This window comes from Phyllostomus hastatus, unplaced genomic scaffold (assembly GCF_019186645.2).
Source record: "Phyllostomus hastatus isolate PE091 unplaced genomic scaffold, TTU_PhHast_1.1 phas_contig_113, whole genome shotgun sequence".
Lineage (NCBI taxonomy): Eukaryota > Metazoa > Chordata > Mammalia > Chiroptera > Phyllostomidae > Phyllostomus > Phyllostomus hastatus.
The window spans coordinates 12,629,549-12,655,802 of NW_025333530.1; the positions used below are offsets into that span (position 1 = coordinate 12,629,549).

Genomic DNA, 26,254 nt, shown 5'->3' on the forward strand with positions numbered 1-26,254 from the left:
CCCCTCCGAGCTCCCAGACTGCCACCCTCCAGGTACTAGATTGGGTGGGAATCATCTCAAGATTCAAAACTCCCCCCACAAGGACAGGAGTTGCTCCAGAATCTCCCTCCTAGAAGGTATTCCATCAAGGAAAGGGCTTGATTAAGGGCTCATTGCAGCTCAGAGAGGAATTTATGGGATTAATCTCTACAACTTGCCAGCACCAGTAATTTGGCTTTAAAATAACAAATAATAAAATGGTAAGTTGATGCCATACTATTTGATGAGATTCTCTCCTCCCAAACACAAGTGTTCCTACATACACACACATACCAGCTGTCTCACCAAATCCCATGGTCATAGCACTGAGAACCAAGATCCCTGAGGGCAAAGGTGGAGTTGTGGGGAGGACATTTCTTTTCCTTTCTTTTCCTTGATTATGCTAATACAGTTGTCCTAATGTTTCCTTCTTTGTCCTCTCCACCCAGCACTGCACACTCACTCAGGCAATCCCCCTACTATTGTTCACATTCATGGGTCATTCGTATAAGTTCTTTGACTACTCAGTTTCCTACACTGGACTTTACATCCCATGACTATTCTGTGACTACCTATTTGTACTTCTTAATCCCCTCACCTCTTCACCCATTCTGCCACATCCTCTTTCCATCTATTGTTCATAGGTATGTATTTATTGCCATTTTATTGTTCATAATGTTGATCTTCTTTTTCTTAAATAAGTCCCTTTAATATTTCATATAATAACAGTTTGGTGATGTTGAATTCCTTTAGTTTGTTCTTGTCTGGGAAGCTCTTTATCTGCCCTTTGATTCTAAATGATAGTTTTGCTGGGTAGAGTAATCTTGGCTGTAGGACCCTGCTTTTCATGACTTTGAATATTTCTTACCAATTCCTTCTAGCCTGCAAAGTTTCTTTTAAGAAATCAGCTGACAGTCTTATGGGAATTCCCCTGTAGATAACTAACTACTTTTCTTGTGCTGCTTTTAAGTCTCTCATTATCTTTAACCTTTGGCATTGTAATTGTGATGTGTCTTGGAGTGGGCCTCTTTGCATTCATCTTGCTTGGGACCTTCTGTGCTTCCTGGACTTGCATGTCTATTTCCTTCACCAAATTAGAGACTTTCTCTTTCAGTATTTTTTCAAATAGATTTCTGATTCCTTGCTCTTTCTCTTCTCCTTCTGGCACCCCTATGATACAAATGTTGGACCACTTGAAGTTGTCCCAAAGGCTGCTTGTACTACCCTCATTTTTTGGATTCTTTTTTCTTCTTGTTGTTCTAATTGATTGTTTTTTGTTTTCTTATGTTCCAAATCATTGATTTGGTTCTCAGCCTCATCCACTCTATTGTTCTTTCTCTGTAAATTATTCTTGATTTCAATTAGCATATCCTTCACTTCTGACTGAATCTTTTTTATGCTACTGAGATCCTCACCAAGTTCCTTGAGCATCCTTATAACAAGTGTTTTGAACTCTGCATCTGATAGATTGCTTATCTACATTTTGTTTAGCTCTTTTTTTGGAGTTCTGATCTGTTCATTCATTTGGGTCATATTTCTTTGTCTCCTTGTTTTGGCAACCTCCCTGCTTTTGTTTCTGTGTATTAGGTAGAGCTGCTTTGACTCTGTGTCTTGATAGTATAGCAAATGTAGTAGGTGCTCTGTAGGGTCCAGTGGCAGAGCCTCCCCACCACCTAGGCTAGGTATTCGAGGTGTACCCTTCATGTGGGCTGAGTACACCCTCCTCTTGTAGTTGAGCCTTGGTTGCTGTTGGCAGGTCAGTGGAACAGATTTTCCCAGGCCAGCCAGCTGCAAGGACTGGCTGTGACCACTGACGACCACCCTCTCCCTCTACGGAGGATCAGCTCTGCAGGAGCAGGGTGATGGTGCTCTAACATGGTCTGTAGCTGCCCACTAGCTGCACAAGCTCTGGGGTTTCCTGGGTTGTGCAGGGCAAGGTCAGCCCCCACCAGTGTTCTACCAAGGGCTATCCTGCTGAGCTATAAAGCAATCTGAGATGGCTGCTATTTGTGCTGGGCTTGGAGAATCCCAGATGAAGCCAAGCTGTGAATCTAGGCTGCTTGCTGCTAGTGCTGGGCTTGAGGCTTACTGAGGCCAACTGTTGCTTGTCTGAAAGGATTTAGAAAGCTGTGAAGAGCCAAAACCAACCATTCATATGGAAAAGCAGCTTGGATGGGCCTGTAAGTTGGGTGGAGTGGAGTTTCAAGGGATCTCCAGGGTGGGGCAAACAGTGTTAGCCAGGCTGATGGAGTCTCAGATATGGTACCTGCCTGCTGGCTCTGTGGCTCTGTGGGGGGAGGGTTCAGAAAAGGGACAATGGCTTCTGCTCTCCTTGATCCCAGACACTTCAGTTTCACCCTGTATGCAACTGGTCCCTTTCAAGCTGCTACCCTGGCACTAGAGCTCAGAGAAAGTGAGTCTTAGTAGGTGTGTCTGTGTGTGGTTCTTTAAGAGGAACTGCTTGGGGCTCCAGAAGTTTCTTCCACTGACTCAATCCCCACTGGTTTCTGCAACCAGAAGTTGTGGGGACTTATATATTCTTGGCACTGGAACCCTCAGCTTGGGGCCTGGTGTAGGGCTGGGACTCCTTGCTCCTGAGATATCCCTCCCAAATTTTTATTCACCACACATGGGTGAGGGACCAAGCCATTCCACACCTGTGTCCCTCCTAACAGTCTGGATTGATGTGGTTTCTTTAATTCCATAGTTGTCAGACTTCCATTCTATTAAATTTCTGACAGCTCTGAGTGATGGCTGTTCTATATTTTAGTTGTAATTTTGATGTGGTTGTGGGAGAAGGTGAGCCATGTCTGCCTATGCTGCCATCTTGACCTGAAGTCAGAGAGGATGTTTCTTCAGGCTCCAAACACAGTTATTTATAACAAATGGACAAAACTGAACTGAGCAATTCTAGAGCCTGAATATAGAGTTTGGGGAAGGTGGCATGCCCCAGTGCTACTAACAATAACTATCAAATAAGTTAAAAGCCACCCAAAATAATAAAAAACAATTTGAATTTATTGAGTGTTGTCATGTAAATCCTACTTTTGAATAATCAGATTGTATTCCAAAGAGTTCAAAACCTACAGTATGCCATCAAGAAAACTCACTTCCGGCAGAAAAGATTATAGAAGGTCATCTCACATTCAACAAACATTTATTAGTAACCCATCACGGGCCAAGCACTGTGTCAGACACTGGGATATAAAGATGAGCTGAAGACAGACCCTGCCCTCAGATAACTCACAAATTAGAGATAAATAAACAGCAGTGAATGATGGGCTGGCCCAGGCAAAGACAGAGTGCTCTGGAAGGACCGAGGAGGGACAGCACCTCTGACCAGAGAAATCAGAGAGGGGTTAATAAGGCGACAACTGATAAGGTGACAACTGAGACGGGTCATTAAGAAAGGACTTTACCAGATGGAGAAAGGATAAGGCATTGTAGGCAGAGGGAAGAACACAGGCAAAGGTGAGTGAGCATGGCATGCTCAAAGAGCAACAACATTATTCCCTGGGCTAACACAGAGTGTAAGGGGCAGTAACAGGAGGGAAGGCTAGAAAATTGAGTGGGGACCAGATCATGAAGGAGCTTGAATCCCAGGCCCAAAGTTTTAGATGTTAGTAAATAGCAAATGCCAAAACAATAAGGCTTTAAACAAGAACATGATAAATTAGAGTACTGTTTTAGAAAGTTCTATGGAGAAAAACCTGCTGCTCCAAATACTGCGGGATCCTGAAGGCAGTAAAGATCAAGTAATCTTCAAAGAGCAGTACCCCCTCCACCAGGGAGGAGTTGGACAAATACTCTTCTTCTAAGGGGAGTGGTCATAAGACAAGCCCCATAAGAAAGCAGATTTCCAATTTCAGGGGTTCTGGATGGAAACCATCCCCTCCATTTCCATCAGTGACATGCACCAGGTATGGTTGATGGGTTAATAGACCTTCAGTGGTGGGAGGATGTGGCTCAAAGTGTTGAAGTAACTAGTGCAGGGGCTGGTCCTCTGATGTCAAGGGGACAATAGTGGAGAAGACTTTAGGGACAGCATCCAAGGCTCATGACAAGCATCTAAATTGGTTTTGTCCTGAGAAAATGTTAGGTCATCGAAGTCCTCAATAAGCTCATGAGACACATGTAAAATGTAGAGGGTTTGTCCTCACTTGAAAATAGAACTCAAGCTACACGTTGATCAACCCAGGCCTCAAAAATCAAGGCAGGATTTTTGGTGATGGTGGGGTGAAGAAGCCAGCAAATTCTCTTCCCAAAATCTAGGGGGAAATAGTCAGAAACAAAAACAACCACTTCAGATCTCTGGAAATCAACCAAAGGCAAAACAATAAATTGAGAAGCGCTTGTTCATGGAAAACTGAACCTTGGTAAGAAATGTGGGAATGTGGAAAATTCTGTCTGGGATTGCTCCTATCACCAACCCCACCTGTGCTGAGTAGTGTTGATCATGTAAACAAGAGCCTTGACCACAGAGAGTGATGATTTGATTTGAAGTGAAAGGTGAGGAACCCAAGTACAGTAGCTAACAGTACAAATAATCCATCAGTGGGGAAGCACCTGGGTGAGGTCCACAGTCTTGCTGGACTGAGGCTGCAGTCTCATGGGAGCAAGCAGCAGAGCAGCAAAACAGCAAACAAGCTTGAAATTTAAGAGGGAGCTCCTGGAAATGAGAGCACCACAGAGCATCTAGAGAAACATCCCTTCCTGCTCTCCTTGGAGGCTGCACACATGCAAGGACTACCAGGATAGCCTCAGAAATTCAAAGCAGGGAAGACCTGAAAACCAACTGAACTTTTAATGTTGCCCCGACAATCAACACAGAGGATGAGGGTTTTCTGGCTTGAGGTGTTTACACATCCCCTGACCAGTCACTGGCTTACCATCAAGCTACAAAGATGTGTACACAACCCTTAAGAAGCCAAGCTAAACATTTTTTAAATTTTTGTAAGTGAGTAGAGCGGCTTCCAGTCAAGAAGACAGAGTAGGTAAATGCAATACTTACCTCCTCCAACAACCACATCAAAATTACAACTAAATTACAAAAAAGTCATTATTTAGAACACCCGAAATCTAGCTGAACTCCCATAACTAAGGATATAAAGAAGCCACATCAAGACTGGGGCAGAGTGAACTGGTCCCACACCATGTTTGGCAGTTAAAACTTAGGAAGGATATCTCAGCTATGGAGGTCCTCCCTAAGAAATGAGGGGTCTCAGCCACACACCAAACCCCCCCATGATTCCAGTGCTGGGAAGAGAAGTCCCCATGACTTCTGGCTGTAAAAAAACAATGGGGTTTGTGCTCGAGTCCCAGGCTTTCCTCTTAAACAGCGTTACTTGGACTTAGTTGGACTTAGTTGGACTTACTTGGACTTACTTGTACTTACTTGGACTAATTCCTTGTGAGCTGCAGCCCTGGGGCAGCAGCTCAAAAGCTGCCAGGGACATATAGGGAGGAGCTGAAGTGTCTGGCATCAGAGCAAGTGCTGGAGGGGTAGCTCTCTCCCAGACAGAAGTGCTGGCAGAAGCCATTTTTCCTCACCTCAACAGAGCAGACAGGCAGGTGTCATATCTAAATTTCCATCAACCTAGCTAACACTTTTTGACCTGCCCAGTTTACTCCCCAAAACCCTTCCCCGCCCAAATTTGGGCCCACTCAGGCCTTTTCCACTGTTTTTTTCATGTGATGGCCTCTTTTGGTTCATGCTTTGGAGTTTCCTAAAATCTCTCAAAAGTACTCAAACTCCAAGCAACCAACATCTGGTCTCAGTGTGCCCCATACATCTTGCTAAAAGGCCCCAGGTCCAGCACTAGCAGCAACCGAACTGAGTTTGCAGCTTGGAATCTCCCAGGCATCTCCAAGCCCAGCACAGTAGCAGACATCTGCAAATCACTTTGTAGCACATTCTGTGTGGCCCCAGGCAAAGCAAAGGTGGTAGCTGACCATAGCCTGCACCTCCAAAGCCAATACAACCAGTGAACAGCTTCAGACCATGCTGAAGCACCACCCAACTACCTCCACATGTGGTACACATAAGGGCAGACATATTGGGGCACCACAGCCCCACAGAAGTGAGTACTGCTCTGTGGGGTTAGCCCCTACACAGCATATCCAACACTGTGGCCACAGTCAATCCTTACAACGAATTGACCTGGGGATAAACCCCTCCCATTGATGTGCCAACAGCACTCCAGGCTCAACTATAACAGGAAGGTGTACACAACCCACAAAGAGGTAACCTGCATCAGGTTACCAGGGAGGCTGTGCCACCAGACCCTACAGAACACCTACTATATTAATCCACTCTGCCAAGACCAGAAGACATAGCCACTCTACCCAACACATAGAAATAAACACAGGGAAGCAGCAAAAATGAGAAGACAAAGAAAAATGTCCCAAATTAATAAACAGAACAAAACTCTAGAAAAAGAACTAAACAAATTTAGACAAGCAATCTACCAGATGCAGAGTTCAAAACACTTGTTATAAGGATGCTCAGTGGACTTAGAGAAAGAGTTAATTAACTTAGTGAGAACTTCAACAAAGAGGTTTGGAAACATAAAAATGGAGTAGAAAACATTGAAAAAGAACCAATCAGAAATGAAGGATACACTAACTAAAATGAAGAATAATTTATAGGGAATCAATGGTAGATGAAGCCAAGGATCAAATCCGCAAATTGGAATGTAAGGAAGCAAAAAACCACCCAGTTGGAACAACAAAAAAGAAAAAAGAATCTACAAAAATGAAACTACTGGAAGGGATTTCTGAGGCAACTTCAAGCATACCAACATTCAAATCATGGGGGTACCAGAGGGAGAAGAGAGAGAGAAATAAATTGAAAACTTGTTTGAAAAAATAATGACAGAAAACTTTCCTAACCTGATGAAGGAAAAAGACACACAAGTCTAGGAAGTATAGAGAGTACCAAACTAGATGAACCTAAAGAAGCCCATACCAAGACACATCATATTTAAAATGGCAATGGTTAAACACAAAGAGAGAATCTTAAAAGCAGCAAAAGAAAAGCAGTTAGTTACCTACAAGGGAGCTCCCATAAGACTGTCAGCTGATTTCTCAACAGAAACTTTGCAAGCCGGCGGGGACTGGCATGAAATATTCAAAGTGATGTAAAGCATGGACTATAGCCAAGACTACTCTACTGAGCAAAGATATCATTTAGAATCAAAGGACAGATAAAAAGCTTTCAGACACGAAAAAGCTAAATGAGTTCATCATCACCAAGTAAGTATTACAAGAAATGTTAAAGGGTCTTTTTTAAGAATAAGAAGAGAAAAAAGATTAAAAATATGAACAATAAAATGGCAATAAATACATATCTACAAGCATTTACTTTAAATACACCAAACAAAAGACATACAGTGGCTCAATGGATAACAAAAAAAAAATACTCTTATATATGTTGTTTACAAGAAACTCACTTCAGATAGAAAGACACACAGACTGAAAGTAAAAGAATAGAAAAAGATATTTCCTGGACTTGGGAACCAAAACTATAGCTGAAGTAGCGATACTTACACCAGACAAAACAGACTTTATAACAAAGGCATAAAAAGAGACAAAGAAGCCAGCAATTCCACTTCTGGGTATTTATCCAAAAAAAAAAAAAACAAAACAAAACATGCTAAATCAAAAAGACATACATCCATATGTTCATTACAGCATTATTTACAATAGTCAGGATATGGAAGTAAACTAAGTGTCCATCAATAGACAAGTGAATAAAAAATGGTGCAGATATACAATGAAATATGACTCAGCCATAAAAAGAATAAAATCTTGCCACCTGCAATGACATGGATAGACCTAGATATTATTTTGCTAAGTGAAATAAGTCAGACAGAGAAACACAAATGCTATATGATTTCACTTATATGTGGAGTCTAAAAAACAAATAAACAAACAAGCAGAATAGAAACAAACTCACAGATACAGAGAACATTTTGACAGCTGCCTAATGGAAGGGGGATGGGTTAACAAGGTCAAGAGATTAAGAAGTACAAATTGGTAGTTACATACTAGTCATGGGGATATAAAGCACAGCATGGGGAATATAGTCAGTAATATTATATTAATTATGTATTGTGCCAGGTGGGTAATAGATTTATCAGGATGTTCACATTGTAAGTTGTATAAATGTCCAGTCACTAGGTTGTACACCTGAAACTAATATAATATTGTATGTCAACTATAATTTTGTAAAAAATTATTTTTTGAAAACTGAGTAGAGATATTAGCAACATGTACCACTGAAGAGACTGATTCCCCAGATTAAGTCAAAATAAGTTACTAAAAATTTTAAAAATCTAGCAACAACAATGCTCATGAGTGAAAAATCAAAATCAAGTTTGTATAATATATTATTTAAATTGTCCAGTTCTCAACAAGAAAACAACACAGAAAGAAACAGGAAAATAATCCATATTTAGAAAAGAAAAAAACAGTCAATAGAAACCAACTCTGAGCAGGTACATATATTGGATTTGATAGACAGACTTCAGAGCAACTGTTTTAAATGTGTTTGATGAATTAAAAGAATTATGTTTAAATAATTAAAGAACTACATGATGACAATGACTTAACAAATAGGGAATCTCAATAAAGCAATAGAAACTATGAGAAAGAACCTAATGAAAATCATAGTTTTGAAGAATACAGTAACAGAAAAAAAATTCACCATGTGGGCTGAGCATCAGATTTAAGATGTCAGAAGAATCAGTCAACTTGTATCAGAAATGATACAGTCAGAAGAACAAAGAGAAAAATTATTGAAGAAAAATTAACACACTGAGACCTGAGGAGCAACGTGAATTGTACCAACATACTTGTCTACAATGTGAGGCCCAGAGATGGGACAGAGAAAAGAGAAGAAAAAATAATTGAAGAATCAAGAGAGCCTCCAATTTTGAAGTCCCCTTCACCACTCTGCTTTGGATTTGGGGAAGTGGGGGAGGGAGGTCAGAAGGTGCTGAGTTAGAGCTTCTGCAAGACTCAGCTCTGAGTTGCCTTTCAAGAAGGAGAAATTATACCCACCATGTGCTGTGCTCAATGCTTACACTTACATAGGTGCTTTGGCCCTCACAAGTCTGTGAGCAGTTCTGTAGTCACAATCCCCAGAGGCAAAAATGACTCAGGGTGGTGTGCAACTGCCCTGCTCACAAAGCCAGGACTGAAACCCAGTTCTCTCTTCTTTACTCCCTTCTCACAGCACCCTGATACCTCTCAGCTCACACACTAATGCCCTGTGGACTCAGCAGTAGGGGAAAGGAATGGAGTGACTCCAGGCAGACTGCAGCGCTGAGTGGAGGAACAGACTGCGAACAGGCGTGAGCACAGAAGCATCCAGGAATCCACAGGACCTTCTTCTCTTTCCGCAGATCAGTGAACCTCTTGCCAGGATGGGCTGCCCCACTCCCCAGGGAGCCATGCCCTGCCTCCAGGGGGTTGGTTCACCAGGAGGGGGCTGGGGTTTAGACAGGCACAATTCTAGGCAGGCTCAGCATTTCTAACAACTTTAGCCAGACTGACCCTCAGAACCAGGCCCAGCAGCCTGTCCTGTGCCTGGCTAGAAGTCAGTCTGGCCTTGCCTTTAGAGGTGATCATCACTCCCCAAATCCTCCACTCTCAGCTCCACTCACATTTCTATTCATCCTCATAGCCCTCCTAAAGAATGAATTCCAGATGAGAAATCTGGGGCCCAGGAAAGTTAGCACTTTGCCTGAGGTCACACAGCTGATGGGCCCGCGTTTGCCTCCTAGCTCTCCAAGCTGCTCTCCTCTCTATCTCTCTGGGTATCTTGCTCCAAATGTTCACCGCAAACTTGTCTAGTAAGAGGCTGAGATCAGCAGGGCACAGGCTTTGTATGTACAGCCCAGCTCTGGAAAGAGAGGCAATGTCTCCATCAACAAACCAGCTCCCAAGTCTCAGCCTGGACACCCTCTCCAACACCAGTGTACTTTGCCCAAGCCTACATGCCAACCCCACCCCACCCCCATCCAGGGCCAAAACCAAAGAAAGGAGATTTCACTGTCATAGGAGCTAGGGAGATTCAGATCAAAATAGTCACCACTCAGGGAGGCCCCATCCACAGCCTCTTCCGGCTGGGTCCAGAACCCCCGCCCCTATAATAGAGAGCTCAGCTGGCCCACTCCTCTCCCACTCCAAGGGCATCTCATTTATCTGGACATTCTAAGAGTGGAGCTCATGGAAAGCACTCCGTAAGAACTATTGAACCACTGTTATTGGCCTCCTCTTGTGTCTTCCTTTAGGTGAAAGAGAAGACCTGGATGTTTAGCCTATTTGAGCCTCAATTTTTATCTACCTCACTAGAGTGGTAGGAGAAATAACAGAAAATATATAGTAAAGATGCTATATAGTAAATATGTAGAAGAGAGGCCTTGGCAAGGCAGTAGGGGAGGGAGAGCCTGTGGTGAAACCACAGGCTTGCTGCAGGACTGCCAGGGCTGGGAAGTACCTGAAGACAAATGAGGGGGCTGGGGTGTGGGAGATGGGAGGAGCAGGAGAGCCATGGTGGGTAGGGAGGCATGAATAAAGGCTGGTGGGTGGGGCATACAGGGCTGGAGGAAGCTGTGACCAGGGTGAGAATCAATGGTACCTGAGGGTTTGATGCCCAAGCTGCTGGGGAAACAGTAGTGAGTCCTCAGGCCCAGCTTGTTGCCTGCATGCTCCAAATTAAATAACTGCAATGCCCCTTTTATTTCTTCTCTGACAGCAACTTATTGCAAATGCAGCCACTTCTGACATTCTAATATTCAAAGTCACATCCTGTGGGATAAACTCACTGCTACTGTCTAAGCCAATGATTTGTTATCAGGCGAGAAGGGAGCTGGGAGGGGCAGGAAAAGGCTGGGACTGAAGCTGTTGGCAGCAAAAGAGAAAAAGAAAAAAGAAAGTGCTAGATTCTGCTGGACCAGCCCAGGTCCCCCTGCAACAGGCCTCTGCCCCTAGAGTAGTTGAAGCTACCTGATTATCCCTCCCCATCCACCTGTTCACTCAGTAAATGCTGAGGGCACTCACCACATGTCAGGTCTGTGCCCAGCACTGGGAGGAATATGAGATGCCTGATTCACAGGCTCCACCTTCAGGAAACTCACCCCACACTCCAGTGTGCTGGGCAGGCAGCATTTACTCCTGTACAAGGTGCTGTGGTTAGAGACCATGCTTTGGACACACACAAGCCTTGGTTCACATTCTCAGCCTACAAGCAGGGTCACCTTGGAAATCTTCCCAAACAATAGTCCCTGTATCTTTAATGGGAATAGCAGTTTGGTCTACCTCCTAATGTCATCCAGAAAATTAAAGAATGCCAAGAAAGCACTGACTGACCCCAGTATTTGGTGCAGAGTAATTGCTCACTGTGGTCATGAAAATGACTGTAGGTGGAATGAAATGCTGCTGAAAGCAAGGTGCCAGTAGATGCTGTGACAATGCTGGGGAACACTTGGTCCTAAATCACAGCCTGAGTTAGTTAGGAGCTTCCCACACAGTCCACACATCCCTCCCAGCCTCAGACTGTGTGGGACCCTCCAGGCAGCTCAGTGTATGAGTAATGGGATGTGCCATGAGTTTTCTGTCCATGCCAGTCAGGTACCAAACAGCCAAGGATGGAAGCAAATGGGGAGAAAAGAGAACCCTTGTACACTCTTGGTAGGAATGCAGATTGGTGCAGCCCTTGTAGAAAACAGTACAGAGGGTCCTTAAAAATTAAAAATGGAACTGCCTTATGGCCCAGCAATTCCACATCTGGGAATTTATCCAAAGAAACCCAAAACACTAAATCCAAAGAATGTATGCACCCATATGGTCATTGCAGCATTATTTACAACAGCCAAGATTTGGAAGCATCCCAAATGCCCATCAATAGACAAGTGTATTAAAAAGCAGTGGTACATATACGCAATGGAATACTACTTAGGCATGAAAAGGAATGAAATCTTACTATTTGTGACAGCATGGATGGACCTAGAGCACAGGTGGTAAACACAAGGCAGGCCCATGAGCTGAATCCGGTCCTCCACCTTGTTTTATCCAGCCTAGCACCTTGTTTCTACCCAGCGGCAGTGCCAAGCTCTCACTTAACTATTAAGGAGTAGTCACATTTATACAGTCCTAGAATTACATTCAGCCCTTTGAAGGCAACTGAGAGACTGATATGGCCCCTGGTGAAGATGAGTTTGATACCCCTGACTGGAGGGTATCATGCTAAATGAAAAAAGTCAGAGAAAGACAATAACCATATATAAGTGGTTTCACTTATATGTGGAATCTAAAAGCAAAATAAATGAACAAACAAAATTGAAACAGACTCATAGATACAGTACAGAGAACAGATTGATGGTTGCCAAAGGGGAGAAGGGTTGGAGGGATGGGTGAAAAGGTGAAAGGGTTATGAAGCACAAATTCGTAGTTACAAAATACTCATAGGATATAAAGTACAACATAGGAAATAGAGTCAATAATATTGTAATAACTACGTATGGTGCTAGGTACTATGTATGGGTACTGGAAATATCAGGAGAAACACGTAAAGTATTCGATTGTCTAACCACTATGCTGTACACCTGAAACTAATACAAAATAATATTGAATGTAAACTGTAATTGAAAAATAACATTTAAAGTTCTTTTTAGAAAGAACTTTTCTTTCTAAAGGGTGTGGGCTCTACTGTTTCAAAGGAAAGTATATTGATTGTTTATAAGATAAATAAAAATGTAAAAGATGTTTAAAAAGAAGTAGTAAATGGGTTAGCTGACCACTCTAGAGGAGGCAGATCATTCCAGGGGACTAGAAACAAATGCTTGGGTGAAGTCAGGGTGCTCTTAAACTGGAGTATAAGGCAGAAGGCTTGGTAAGGTAGGGAGACCATGCAAGGAGTGAAAGGACCCTTGCATGGCAATCAGGGCAGTGGCCAGAAGGCTGCGGCTGCCAGCCTGTGGCTGGGCTCAGTGTCTGTGTGTGGGTGGGGGAAGTGCATGGCAGGGAGATGCTGGTTTTTAAAGAACCAGCAACATAGGGAGTCTTTAAGGGATGAGAATGGGGGGTTGGGGGGGGGGCGGGACCAAGTCAAGAGGCTGGGGAAGAGGAGACTGAAGGGGAAGCAACATAGACCATGGGTTCCCTGGCCTGTGGGGCCTGTGAATAGAACATAGATTTGGGTCAGGCCTTCCCAGTTAGCCTTGAAAAGGGAAAAAAATTCTCCGTAAGCCTAAAAAAAAAAAGAATAAAACCAAGGAAGAAAGAAGCTCTGAAAATACCCTGAAGAGTTGCAGGGACTACTCTGGCCTTTAAAATGCAAGGAGTATGGTAATCTAATAAACATGGCAACAAAGCATTTGTCACCAAGCTAATTTTATTAGAACAGATCTCAAATGGCTAATTTCCTTTTACTAATGAGCAAATTAGTTGAATCTCTGATCTGCTTTTAAGGCACTTATACTAATAAAACATGAACGACAGTGAAATTTACTGTGAGATGTGGTGATATGTGCATTAAGGTTGAAAGGAATCTCCAAGCACAAGTGTTGTTTTAATGCAACCTTGCCCAAAAGTGCCTCCCATATGTGCAGACCCGCTAGGAGGCCAGCCCTGCGCATGGCCAGTGGGTGGCAGGCAGGGTGGCAGACTGACGCACTGGCCCAGGGGTCTGGCTTGGGGGAGGAGAGAGGAAGGGAAAAGGCTCTTTCGGGGCAGCAGATTAGGTGATGCTTCCAGCAAAGACCCTGAGCCCAGGCAAGATGGCCTCAAACTTTCAGGGAAGTTCTTTTGAGGGAAGTTTGTCCCCTGCCTCCCCCACTTCCCAGCCAGTGTATCCTGTGTGTAGAGAAAAACTTTCTAAAACATTCCCAGACCTCTGGCAATACCAGCTGGTTGACACCAAAGCTGAAAACCTTCCTATCAAACCATCTTTCCCAGGGCCAGACTTAGGGCCCAGTTCTTTAAGTCAGTTTTGAAGGGAAGTGGATGAAGGGGATCTGGTCCTGATATTTACCACAAGCAGCCAGTGCAGGCTTCTTGTGGGGGTTGACTGCCACCCAGTGAGAGAGGTGTGCTGGAAGGTGCTCTGCCAGTCACAGCCCAGGGATGCTGCCTCCTGCCTGAGGGATGAGGTGAGAGGGTGGGCATAGGCCAATGGCTCTGAGCTGAAAGGGGGTGCCCCCTACTTGCTTTGGGGACATGCTTAGTACTGGCAGAGAGAAAAAGCCCAGAAAAGCACTCCTACATTAAGATCAGGAAGCAGGGCTCTCAGGTGGGTCCCACTCACCTGGCAAAAACAGGCCATCTGTCTGCATCAACCTGACTTTGCAAAGACAGGGTTTCCTGGGAAGGAGATCTAGGACCAGGCAGGTTCTCTGGCCACAAACACGCTCTAGGTGTGACTTTCTGCCCATAAGGGCTTGAGAGACCTGGAGTCTAGGGCAGTGGGCAGCACCTGAGGTTCCGTCCAGCAGTGAACCTGCTTGAAAGGCCCTTGGAAGCCCCAATAAAATGAGAACTTCCTCAAGTTCCAGTCCCAGCTCAGCTATATATATACATGTACATCCCAATTCACCCATTTATTGTAGTATTAGCAATGTGATTTGAACCCAGTTATCAGTTTCTCTGGACCTCAGTTTATTTCTCTTTAAAGGGGAGACACTCCTACTCCTGTATCTGAACTATCATGTGGACTCAATGAGGAAAGAACTAGGCACACAGCAAGCATTCAACAAAGGTGTGTTTCCTATTTCTGTAGGCTGAGTTGGGGGAGGTGCTGCCCTGTTTAGGCTGAGCATTGGGAGTCCCCAGGTCACACTCTTGGATGCTGATGTAGCTGACCTGCTGAATGAAAAGGGCAGCCTGAAGAAAAGAGAGCATCTCATCACCAAAAGCAATCCAGCACCTGGCTGGGATGCCCCTGAGGTACTTCCCAGGGAAGGACCTCTGCCTCCTTCAGGGACTTCTACACACACTGCCCTTGTCCAGCACCTGCCAGAAGTCATAAGAACCACAACCAGCCTCTCAGTGAATCTGGCTCTTCTCTAAATGCCCTGGGAAAGTCTCAGTCCTGCAATCCTCATAGTAGGGAGCTTCCCTGGGATCAGTCTAAACCCAACCCACAGACTATCTCTGCAAAGTCCACAGGTAGCTTTTCTTAGTAGGTACAATAAGGGTAGCACCAAAAGGTTAGATGTGCGACAGGTAGAGGGTTTACAACACAATCCATAAACAAGCTCTCCTGGCCACTTTCCTCCATGTGAGTCAACAGCACTGGCCTGCAGTGGAAGACACAGTGCAGCTCTCATTGGGGCTTCTGTCTTCTCTCCACCTGCCAGGTACCCCCCACCTGTCTGAGCCCCTCCCTCTACTGTCCCTGGGGCCACCTCTCTGAAGTGCTCTGGCCTCATTCATTATTCAGCCACTTCCTCAGTTGAGAGGCCTGGGGGCCAGAGGGCTGGCAGTTGTCGAGCTCTTTCATCTCCCAGGTGCAAGGGGAATGCAGAAATGCTGGGCTGGTGTCCAGGACACAGGCTCTCAGTCCTGGGTCTGGGAACCCTCAAGCTTTCTGCTTCAGGACCCACCCCTCACAGGCTGCCCCATAAATTAATCTACAGGGGCTTTATCACCACACGGGGGAGCCATGACTGAATGCACCCATTCCTACCCCTGCTTCTAAACTCAGAGGTCTGATTTGATCTCAATGTAGGTTCAACTGTCAGCTCTTTACAAGCTGCAAGTGGTAAGACTTGACTTCTCTGTAAATACCATGTGAGTCACCTGAGAAAGCTTTGGGCTGAAGGCAGCCTTAAAGCTTTGGCAACCCCTCGGGCAGAGGGAGAAAGATGCCTCCTGAAGTGGTGCCAAGATACATGCCAAATCTAAAGTCCACATGAGAATCCTGCTTTGCTGGGTCGCGCAGGAGGTGGGAGTGGGGAGGTCTCTCTCACAGAGTACCACATATCACACAACGTGCATGTAAACAGTGACAGGGAGACAGGGCTCTTCTCCTCCCCTCTCAGGCAGCAGGCTCCTCTTCGGTCACTCCCATTTCCCTCCCAAGATGCCACAACAAGCAACTTAGCCTTCAGTCACTGGAATAAATGCAAAAGTTAGGGGAAGATACAGGGTCAAATTGCCTGGTCCTAAATATTTCTTGTCCCTTTACCTATTCCACATCCATCTCCCTGCAGCTTTGATCCCCCTCCCATAAGATCAAAACTGGAACTTGTTATACACGGCTGTAGCCACTCTGAGTCTAGTGTTAGATTCCCAGGTCAAGCCAGAGGAGACAGAGCCAGCCTGACCTTCACTTTGGCAGGTGGACTGTTAATAGAAGCCCCTCCCCACACTGCCTTATATGGAGGGGGACAAAGGGAGACATGGAGCCCAGCAAGGATGATGTCCATCTCTCCTGCCCCTGTACCTAGTGCTATAGGGTCAGCCCATGACCATGACATGGTCTTCCCCTTCACAGAGTCCCATTTCAGAAACAACCAAAGGGACACCAAATCTGAAGCCTCTCAGTAGAATAGGAGAGAAAGTAGAATACCAAGGACAGCTGGCCCCAGGGGTTCTATGGTGTATTTGCTAACAGAAATCTGGGGATCCCTAGTGAACACTGAGAAACCTAGGGCCTGGTCAAAAGCATGATTTTTTCATGGATTCCTACACCCAAGCTGCTTTTTCAAAGCCTGCCTCCCACACCTGCCTTCCTTTCCTAAACCCTCCACTGTGCTTCCCTTGAGAGGAACTGGCCTCCATGTAGAAAACAGAATGGGGGTTCTAGACTCATAGTGGGCCATACAGAGAGGTCCCCTATCAAGGCTTTGAGCCCTCTTGGGTGCTGTTCATGGGACTCCAGGTTAGGGAGAGACGTGGGATTCACAGACCTGTCTGCCAGCACTCTTCAGACTCTAGAGCAGAAGTGGTCTAAGAAAAGGGATTGCAGAGGCTACACCAGTGCCCGTGTGGCTGCTCAGGGCCATGTGTTCTAAATGAGGGTCTCCCAAGTTTGGGAGGGCAGTGCACAGCAGTATCCATGAGATCCTCACTAACCTTCTACCCTCCCCCTGCCAAGTATCAGTTCCCCCTGTGTATAATCCTTGTGTTCCCCCCACCACACACACCCTAATAACCTGGTCTGAAGAGCCCACCCAACCTGAAATGGGCTAGATAGGCAGGACCATAAAGAAAACATGGAATAATGAAGAACAGCAAACCAGGAATCCAAAGGCCTAGGCAAAGAAAGCTCTGTTTCCTCATCTAGAGTGTGTGCAGCATCAATAGTATCGGTGAAAGTATTGATCATAGATACCCTGCACAGCACTGCGTATTCCTCATCTCACCTAGCAACAGTGGCATGGGCCCTGCCATACACTCTGGAATACCTGCACTGTAACCTCCATTGTGCACTAACAGCACCGTCTCACTCAGGTTCCCTTATCCCTACAAGGAGAAGTGCTGACGGCAGTCACAGTGGTCCCTTCCCATTCTCACATCCTGTGTGTCCATGACTGTCTGAAGTCCCAGTCTGCCTCCAAGGGCAGTTTGAGAACCAAAGGAAGGTGTGACTGTAGAGGTACATTATGGCCTGAGGAACAGCATGGATGGATGACCTTGGGACCCACGGTGCGAGGAGGGAGAAAAGTCTTTCCTGGGCTCAGCCTGCAGTGGGACATCACAGAGCACTGTGATGAGGCTGGGCAAGGCTTTTCCCAAGGGCTGAAGCTGTTTCCATCTGGGCTGGAGACAGTGGGCTTTCTGTAGCTTTGAGTCTCAGATCTTCAGACCCTCCCTCTGCTCTTCTCCTTATTAAAGTTTCCCTCACCCAGCTCATGTAATACCCAAAATCAATTGTTCATTTTACTGTTTATTTAGAAATGAAAGTGGGATTTACAGAGGGAACCTACAAGCCAGAAGGCAGCCCCAGGCGGAGCCAAAGGCACTGGGAGGGAGAAGGCCCAGGCAGCTGGCTTCTAAGCTGGTTGTAAAGGAGCTGAGTGACTGGGGTCTCCAAGGGCCTTGGGGTTGGAAAAGGGCCCAGAGCTGAGTTCTCAATTGACAAAGCCACTGCCTCTCCTCCTTGCTCTCCCTCACCCCGAAACAGAGCCTGGAACATAAGCTCTCTAGAGACCACAACTCAACAAGTGCAATGGGGCTAGATCAGCCAGTTCCAGCAATCGTTGGTCTTTAAAAGAAATCAATTCAAATTCATATGCAGGCTGCTCACAGACCCTTAAGCCATCTCCCCGTGAGGCCTGGATTCTAAGAAGCCTCTATGGCTAGCCATGGTTGGGACTAGAGATCCAAGAAGGAAGACTTCTAGAAAATATTTTTTAAAAAGCAAATGAAAAAGCCCTGGAAAACTGTAAAGAAGGTAGAAAGATCAGTGATTGGCAGAGGTTAGGAGGCAGGGAGGGATAAACAGGTAGAGTCTAAGGGATTTTTAGGGCAGTGAAACTATTCTGCATGACACTGTAATGGTGGATACATGTCATTATACACTTGTCAAAACCCATAGAGTGTGCAAAGCCAAGAGGGAACCTTAATGTAAACTATAAACATTAGTTAATAATGATGTATCGGTACCCATTCATCAATTGTAACAAATATGCCACATTAATGCAAGATGTTAAATAATACAGGAAACTGTGAGGGGAGGTTAAAGGGGGACTAAAGGGGTCTAAGGGAGCTCTCTGAACTTCCAACTCAATTTTGCTTTAAACCTAAAACTGCTCTAAAAGAAATAAAGTTTATTAACTAAAAATGGTAATAGCCAAAAACTGGAAATAACCCAAATGTCCATCATCAAATGAATGGGTACACAACCTGTCATGCATGTATACCATGGACCACTCTCAACAGTGAAAGGAATGAACTATTAATACACAGAGTCATCAGTTCTAGTGACAGAGCCACCAACTTATTGATGACCCCAGGCAAATCACTTGCAGTTTCTGGACTCATTGTGGTCCTATGTGAATCTTCTCACCCCAGCTCATCTCACTGCCTCACTCTTGTTGTAAGGAGATGAAGGATAAGGTGAAGCTAAATTTGATCCCTCTCTTGCCTCCAATGAAGAATATGCTCTCCACAGCCCCTGGCTCTTTGGCAGCCCTCATGGCTTCACCCCTCTCAGAGTTTTCCTCTAGCCAAGCTTAGCCAGGGCCCTGCTGCGAGGACCAGGAGCCCATGCATCAGCAGGAGCAGCCCCGAGAGGCTCAGGCCACTCTGGAGTCCCAACTCACTTTCTCCCAGCTCTCTGGCCCCAGCACTCTTCCTGTTCTCCTGACTTGTCCATACATCACCAGGAATGCAATACCCTTAAAAAAAGAAAACCATTTTGCTCTGAACTAACAGAGTCAGGCCTCATTGTTCCCAATATCACCAAGCAATTTCTGAGCTAGGGGAGTGTTGAATTGGAGTAGGAAGATGGGCAATTGGTCAGGGTCAGCTCATAATAGTGGGGAGTGGAGGCTGAGAGCTCCAGGGAGGTGGGAGGAAGGGCTCAGCTTGGAATTAGGAAAAGAAGGATGCTGGGGCGTTTGGAGGTGCAAGCAGAGGTGATACTACCTCTAATATTTTCTAGTATCTATTTTCTATTAGGTAGTATCTAATACTACCTAATATTTTCTACCTCTGCACTTCTTACCCCACTCACTCTACTCAAGCGTGGGTTCACCTGGAATGTAACTTCTTTACCAATTAATAAAATACCCTTTAAATAATGTTGACATGCCCTCACAGCTCTACCTTCTTAGCTGCAAGTTTCTGCAATAGAAATCCAGTCAAAGACAGTGTAAGCAACTCCAAAACCCAAAGAGCATAGCATTAACCAGTCTCTGCCTGCCCAAGGATTACCAAGTATCCTTCAAGGAAGGATCCCCAGGTCCTTCCTCTAGGAATCATGCTATAACTCAACTCTGAGAGAATTATTCATCCCCTGTCCTGGCTACCATGACATTGGCCCTTGCACAAATTTAGCACCCCTCACATTCATTCAGCTCCTAAGCCACGTGATGCAAACACAGCATAGGACTCTGCAAATTAACAACCTAATGCCACTGTAAATTACATTTATGGGCATGGCCCATGTTTATTTATTTATTTATTTATTTACCATTATATCTTCAGTCCCAAATACTGTTTCAGATAGATCACTGGGACTTAATAAATGTTAAATAAGCACAATACTCTGGTGGCACATAGAAATGTACATCAAAAAACCCTTAAGAGAAAGAAATTCATTTCCCACAGTACTAGAACAGTGCTGCCCAGCAGAAATCTCTACGAAGATGGGATGCAGTTGCTATGTCTAACACATAACCACTACATGGGGCTATTGAGCACTTGAAATGTGGCCAGTGTGCTGGAGGGACTAAATTTTCCATTTTAATTAATTTTAATTTGAATAGCCAAATTGGACAGTACAGTTCTAGAAAGAGGTGTCACTGGAGATGGGGCTCATACATGAAATGAACATGAAAGCTCCTGTTAAGAGCATGGTGCCACAGCACAGCATGGCAATAACGGGCACACTCTTGGCTTTGAATCCCTGTAGCTCACGTTACTAGCAAGGTATTAAACTCTCTGTGTTTCTGTTTCTCATGTGAATAACAGAATAACAGGCACCACATAAGATTCCTCTGAGGGTCAAATGAGTTAACACATTTTAACAGTGCCTTGCACTAAAGAAATTGCAAAGGTCTCCCAGATCCTAGCTCAGTGCCTAACACCCAGGATTTAGATGGGGAGGTTGACTCCTTGAGCTCCATGAATAAAAGCCAAAATCACAGCTTCTTCTACTGTGCATAGGCCCCCATCCTTAGCACTCACAACCCAGTTTGGGCCAGGGCGATAACACAGGCAATGAATTAATAATGGGACATGGCAGGGAACTGCTGGAATCAACAAAACCCTGTGGGAGTTTGGAACTCACCCCTCCACCCCTGCTTGGATATCAGGAGACACAGAAAGAGTAGAGAGGGCTTCATCAAATCCACACACTTGCACTAGAACTTGAAAGAAGGAGGCAAGTTCTCCTGACAAACCTGGAGTGAGAAGTAAAGGAAAAGGCATACCCAGTGGTGGGACTTGTGGGAACAAAGGCAGAGGTGGTCAAGGCAGCTGAAGAGGGGAAAAGAAGTTCCCCTGCAGCCTGGTCAGAGTATGGGAGACAAGAGAGGGCCGTCCTGTGATGCAGAAAGATGAAGAGGGGCTAGGCAGTGGGCATCCAAGAGCATCCTCTAGATAGAGGCAGATTAGTGTTAGCGCTGCTTCAAAAGGGAACTGCAAGAGAGTTATTTATAGTGGTAACAAGCAAGCACTCATTTAGCTTATATCCCACATTATACAAACACAGCATTGAGCTCTGCAAGTTAAAGCCCTAATGCCACTCTAAATTAAATTCATCAGTGTCTTAATTAAGATCTATATTTAGTTCTTAATTAACGGGGAGAGAAAAATTCATGATGTTGAGTAGCAGAGATTTGGAATGGAATTTATTGACACAGAAAGTCATCTCTCTGTCAGTAAATTGGGCACACGCCGACCCCCTCTCAAGACTCAGACCCCTGCCAGGTCAGGCAATGCTTTAATCCTTCCTCCCTGCCTTCCTTCCTTCCTCATTCATTTCTTCTTGTTTTATTTGTTCAACATCTATTTATTGAACACCTACTATGTGCTAGGCACTGAACTTTGATCCTTGGGCATTAGGGAATAAAATAGAGATGGTCCCTGCCCTCAAAGGGCTCATACTCCAAAGAAGGATGATAGTGAATACAACACGTCTCAGCTTTGAGACCTTCCCTGAGTCTCCATTGCTCTAGCAGGGAGAATCCAGACACCCTAGGTGAAGCCATAGCTGATACCTTCATCCTACCAGCCAGAGATGGTCTTAAAAGGAAGCCATGTAGATCATTCAGTCCCTCTGCCCCCACCACAATGGGCAAATTCCCAGGGGGCCAGCTACTGAGCACACCCTCAGGACCCTGGTTTCAACCCTTGCATTCCATCAAGCAAATGATGAAGACTAGTTGTCAGGAGGATGAGAAACGGGTCTATGAGCTTCCCTTCAATGCTAAGATTCTAGGATTCTCTGACACCAGCTGGGGAACTGTGTTCTGGGAGTGGCTTCATTAAACAGAGTTTATGAAGGAAGATCACAGAACTCAGAACATTACAGCCTCAAAGATTTATGCAGCCCAGCAGTTTGAGTTCCTGGGAGGTCAAGTGACTTGGTCAAGAAAACAGAGAGTTAGCAAAGGGGCAGGGCTGGAATCCACACCTGCTTTGTGCCAAGTACTGTATCCAAGGGGAAACAAACATGGGTGAGCCAGGGTTCCTGTCCTTGGAATAGCTGAGGGGGAAGTGGGGAGCCGGTGCAAATTAGGAGAGGGAGTCTTGAAGTCCTCAGGACCTGGGTGTGAATTATCTATGAATCTGACCCTGATGCCCCAGAAAATGTTTTTCTCTGGGGCCTCCGGGGTCCCTCCCAGCACAGTGGAAGTCTGGTAGGTAAGGAGGGAGCTATTCAGAACCTGCCAACACAATGCCACAATGCCTGAGGCTCCCCTCTCTCGGTCCCGAGAAAAGACTGGTACTGGGCTGTTTTGAAGTATGTAAGAACTGGTTAGCCAAAGAAAAAGACGGAAGGTCATCCTAGTCGGCGGAAAAAATTGTACAAAGGTACAGAATCTAGAAAGCAGGCCAGTTAAGAAAACCTGGAGTGGGGAGGGGAGGGGAGGGCAGGAGGAGGGGGGAGAGGGAGAGAGGGGGAGAGAGAGAGAGAGAGAGAGGCGGGAGGGGAAAGGGCAGGCGAGGTGAAGAAGGCTGGCGGGAGGGGCCTGGGGAAGGCCCTGAACGCAGGTATTTGCTCCTATGCTCATCCCCAGACCGGCCTTAAAGAATCAACACCTCTGCGCTCTCGGAGGAAAGATCCGAGGAGAAGAACACGTCCTTCCTCGCCAGAGTCCAGCCCGGGGCCCCACGCTGGAAAGCTCCGAAGCTCCCAGCTCTTCCTAGCAGAAAATCGACATTCAAGCATCCAGCTTCCCAGCACAGCCTGGGGTGGGTAGGGTTTACGTTAGAGCTAGCGACTGGATGGCCGGGAAGGACCCGGAGGCCGGGAAAGTTAACTTGGCACAATGGATGCATCAAAGTAGTGCAGCTGTGTGGCTCGTGGAGCGCGCGCAGCTTTCTTCTCACCGCTCTCTTCTCCCGGATTAATCAGCGGATACAGCGCGGCGCTTTGATCCCCGAAATCAAACTCTCCATCTGATGGCTGACTTGATGTTATGCTAATCCAAGCTGATTGAGCTGAGATAATTACACTTCATCCAGGTTTCCTGGGAGTTCCGAATAAATATTGATGCACATCTGTCCCCCGCTCAGGTGTAGAGAGGAGCTTTGCACTGGCAACAGTATCGGCTGGCCCGGAAGCTTGTGCGCACTGCTGCCACCCGCCTGCCTTCTCCAGCCTCCGCCCGCCTTCATGGCTGTGTGCAGACCTGGTGAGCCTGGCGGGATGCCCAGACACCTCACTGTTCAGGAACCTGGAGGCGCCGGAGAGGTGGTGAAAACCTGGAGCTCTGTGGTTGGAGGACCTGGATTTGAATATCCGAGTCCTCGTATGGGCTGTGCGGTCTTGGACATGTCACTTAACCTCTCTGAACCGCAGCGCCTACCCATTTATCTAGATTGCCCGCAGATTAAAGGAAATGCTTGAGAAGGGCTGAACTGCGCAGAGTCACTCGCCAGTCCCACCAAGTGCGGGAGGATGAGGTGGGGAGGGATCTGGGAGCAGGAGCTCCAACCAATGCAGCCTCCATGCCAGCACCGCGCCACCTGGCTGCGCACTCCAGACGGTACAGAACTGAATAATAAAGCTAGTGTTTCCTTGGCGCTGCTTCTCCCCGCGGGCTAATTAGGTGGTGTTTGTAAAGCACTTCGAAGACAAAACGCGACCCAAGTGATAATTATCATTAGTCCTGTCCCTATAGCTTTCAGATCAGCGCCAGAAGACCTGGAGTGTCCCCTTGCCAGCCTGCAGCCACCAGGAGCGGCGAGGAGACCTCAAACACTGGGACTGCCGCCTGTCTGAACCCCCCCACCCCTCCTGACTCTCGATCCCTTTCCCAGTCCCTCTAATAATCAGGACGCTGGGACAGAGATGGGGGAGGAAGAGGAGCAGGTCACAAAACGTGACTAACTGCAGGTTTGTCCATTCCCACTCCCGGTAAGGGTGAGGGAGATGTCTGGGAAGGCCTCACTGAGGAGGCGCTCCAAGTTTTTGATGTGTAGGAGTCCACAGAGGTCGCGCGAGGGAGGTGGTCTACTGGTACTGACACCTCCTGGCACCTCCTGACAGCCTTAAGCAATGTGTCTTCCTAAATCTTTGGGGTTTTGCTACCTGACCCCCACCGCTGCCCTCCCCGTGCCCCATCCAGGGCTGCCCACACAACCATACCCCCCATTGACCAGACACCCTGTTGCCCAATCCCTGCCTCCTGTGTGGCCCTAGCCAGGGCTGAAGGACCGTGAGGCACAAACCCAAACTCAGAACGGATTTATCAAGCAGTATACCTACCAGGCTATAATTCAGGTGGATCTCCGCCTTGCACTCAGAGTGACGCTGCCCAGGAAGTAGTAAACCCAGACTGAATGTTGAGTTCTTTTTCCCACCTTTCTTAGGGAGGGTGACTGTATGCCCCGGCCCTTGAAGGGTCTCTGTGTCACATAGCCAGCTGCAAGCATAGCCAAACCCTGGCCTCCACAGTGCTGGATGAACACACCTTACTGCTAGCTACCTTGGAATAACCACAATACTTAGAGAAATAATAATGAATGATATGCAGAGTTTGTAACCAGAAAAGACACCAGCATTCTGTCTGCCTGTCACTACCAAACCCAATAAGCAATGACAGTGATTGAATCTCTATGGGCCCTTAATTCAGATGGCCAGTGATCTGAGAAGATGGTGGGCTCATACCCTAACAGACCATTTGCCTTCTCTTTCCAGGCCAGACTTTTTATACCAGGGAATAAACAAGGTGTGGTGAGGGCTTTGAGATTCAGGGAGGATTAGGTTATAGAAGCTGCAACATTCTTGTCCTGGGCAGGTAGCTGTTCCCAGGGGCTGTGGTCATCTGTCTCTCCCTGGAACACAAAGGTCCAGATGCCTCCAGTTGTCCCCAGGCAGTCATCTTTAGCAGTGCCCCAGGAGGTCAGCTGTTTTCCCAGGAGCCAGGACTTATCTGTAGTTTCTGAAACAAAAGCTTTAATGTACACATTACTTGCTAGACTTAAAACTTTTTTCCTTAACCTAAAATTTTCCAAGCCTTGAGTACCCTATCAAGTCCATTACCATTTACAAATTGCTGCAATATGCACTATTTCAATAGGCTCTAAGCTCTAATAAGCCACTGAGGCTCAGAGGTGTCAGAAGAGGTGCCTTAGGTCACATCCTGGTTAGTGGCAGTGCTGGGGCAGGAGCTGTTACAGAACAGGGCCAAGGAGGGTTACGATATACTATTACCAAAAGGACCCCCCACTAGGTTCGCTTGTCCACTGCCAGAGGAACAAAGTCTCTCAATGCCAGAGATTTGTGAAAAGGAAAGGAAATGTTTATTTAAAATTATACAGACTTAGAGTAGTGACCCAATGTCTTCATTAAAATATTAAAGTCTTTTAGGATACCCACAGACACACACACACACACACACACACACACACACACAGTGCTTCCTTCTCCCTCTGCCCTAATCTGGGGTACCGTATCTCAGGAAAAGTTGAAGTCCGTGATTCAGGCTCCTGGCACCATCAGCTGTGTCACCGCTGTCAGGATCTTCAGTGAATCCAAAGTCACATGGGCACCTTCTCATACCTTACCAGTAAAAACCCTTTCACCCTTTTTTTCTTCCAGGCAAAGTCTTTCCTACTTCGTAAGCCATGTGGCCAAAGGGTGTACCCCAAAGCCACGGGGTCCACACTCTGGCCAAAGCCACATGGTTCTCTCTCACCAAGGCTGTGGGGGTCCCCACTCTGACAAAAGTGCATGGTTCTCTCCTCGCATGGCTGCCGAGTCTGGGTTTAAATCCTGTGCCAACCTTCCTCTGTACTCCCCTTTCCGAATCCTCCTACAATTAATTACACCTGCCAACATTCCTGTATTACTCCAAGTTTACTGGGCTGCCATAGCAAATCTGGGCAG

At 46.1% G+C, this 26,254-nt stretch overlaps 1 long non-coding RNA gene across 1 annotated transcript in view; it reads right to left on the minus strand.

The window, feature by feature from the left end:
• The window catches only part of LOC123819728, a 79,804-nt gene extending 56,296 nt beyond the window's left edge, over positions 1 to 23,508 (minus strand). Inside the window, exon 1 of the long non-coding RNA XR_006785852.1 lies at positions 23,251 to 23,508. This is a non-coding gene — a long non-coding RNA (uncharacterized LOC123819728). The remainder of the gene's footprint in view (positions 1 to 23,250) is intronic.
• Between the last annotated feature and the right edge of the window lie 2,746 nt (positions 23,509 to 26,254).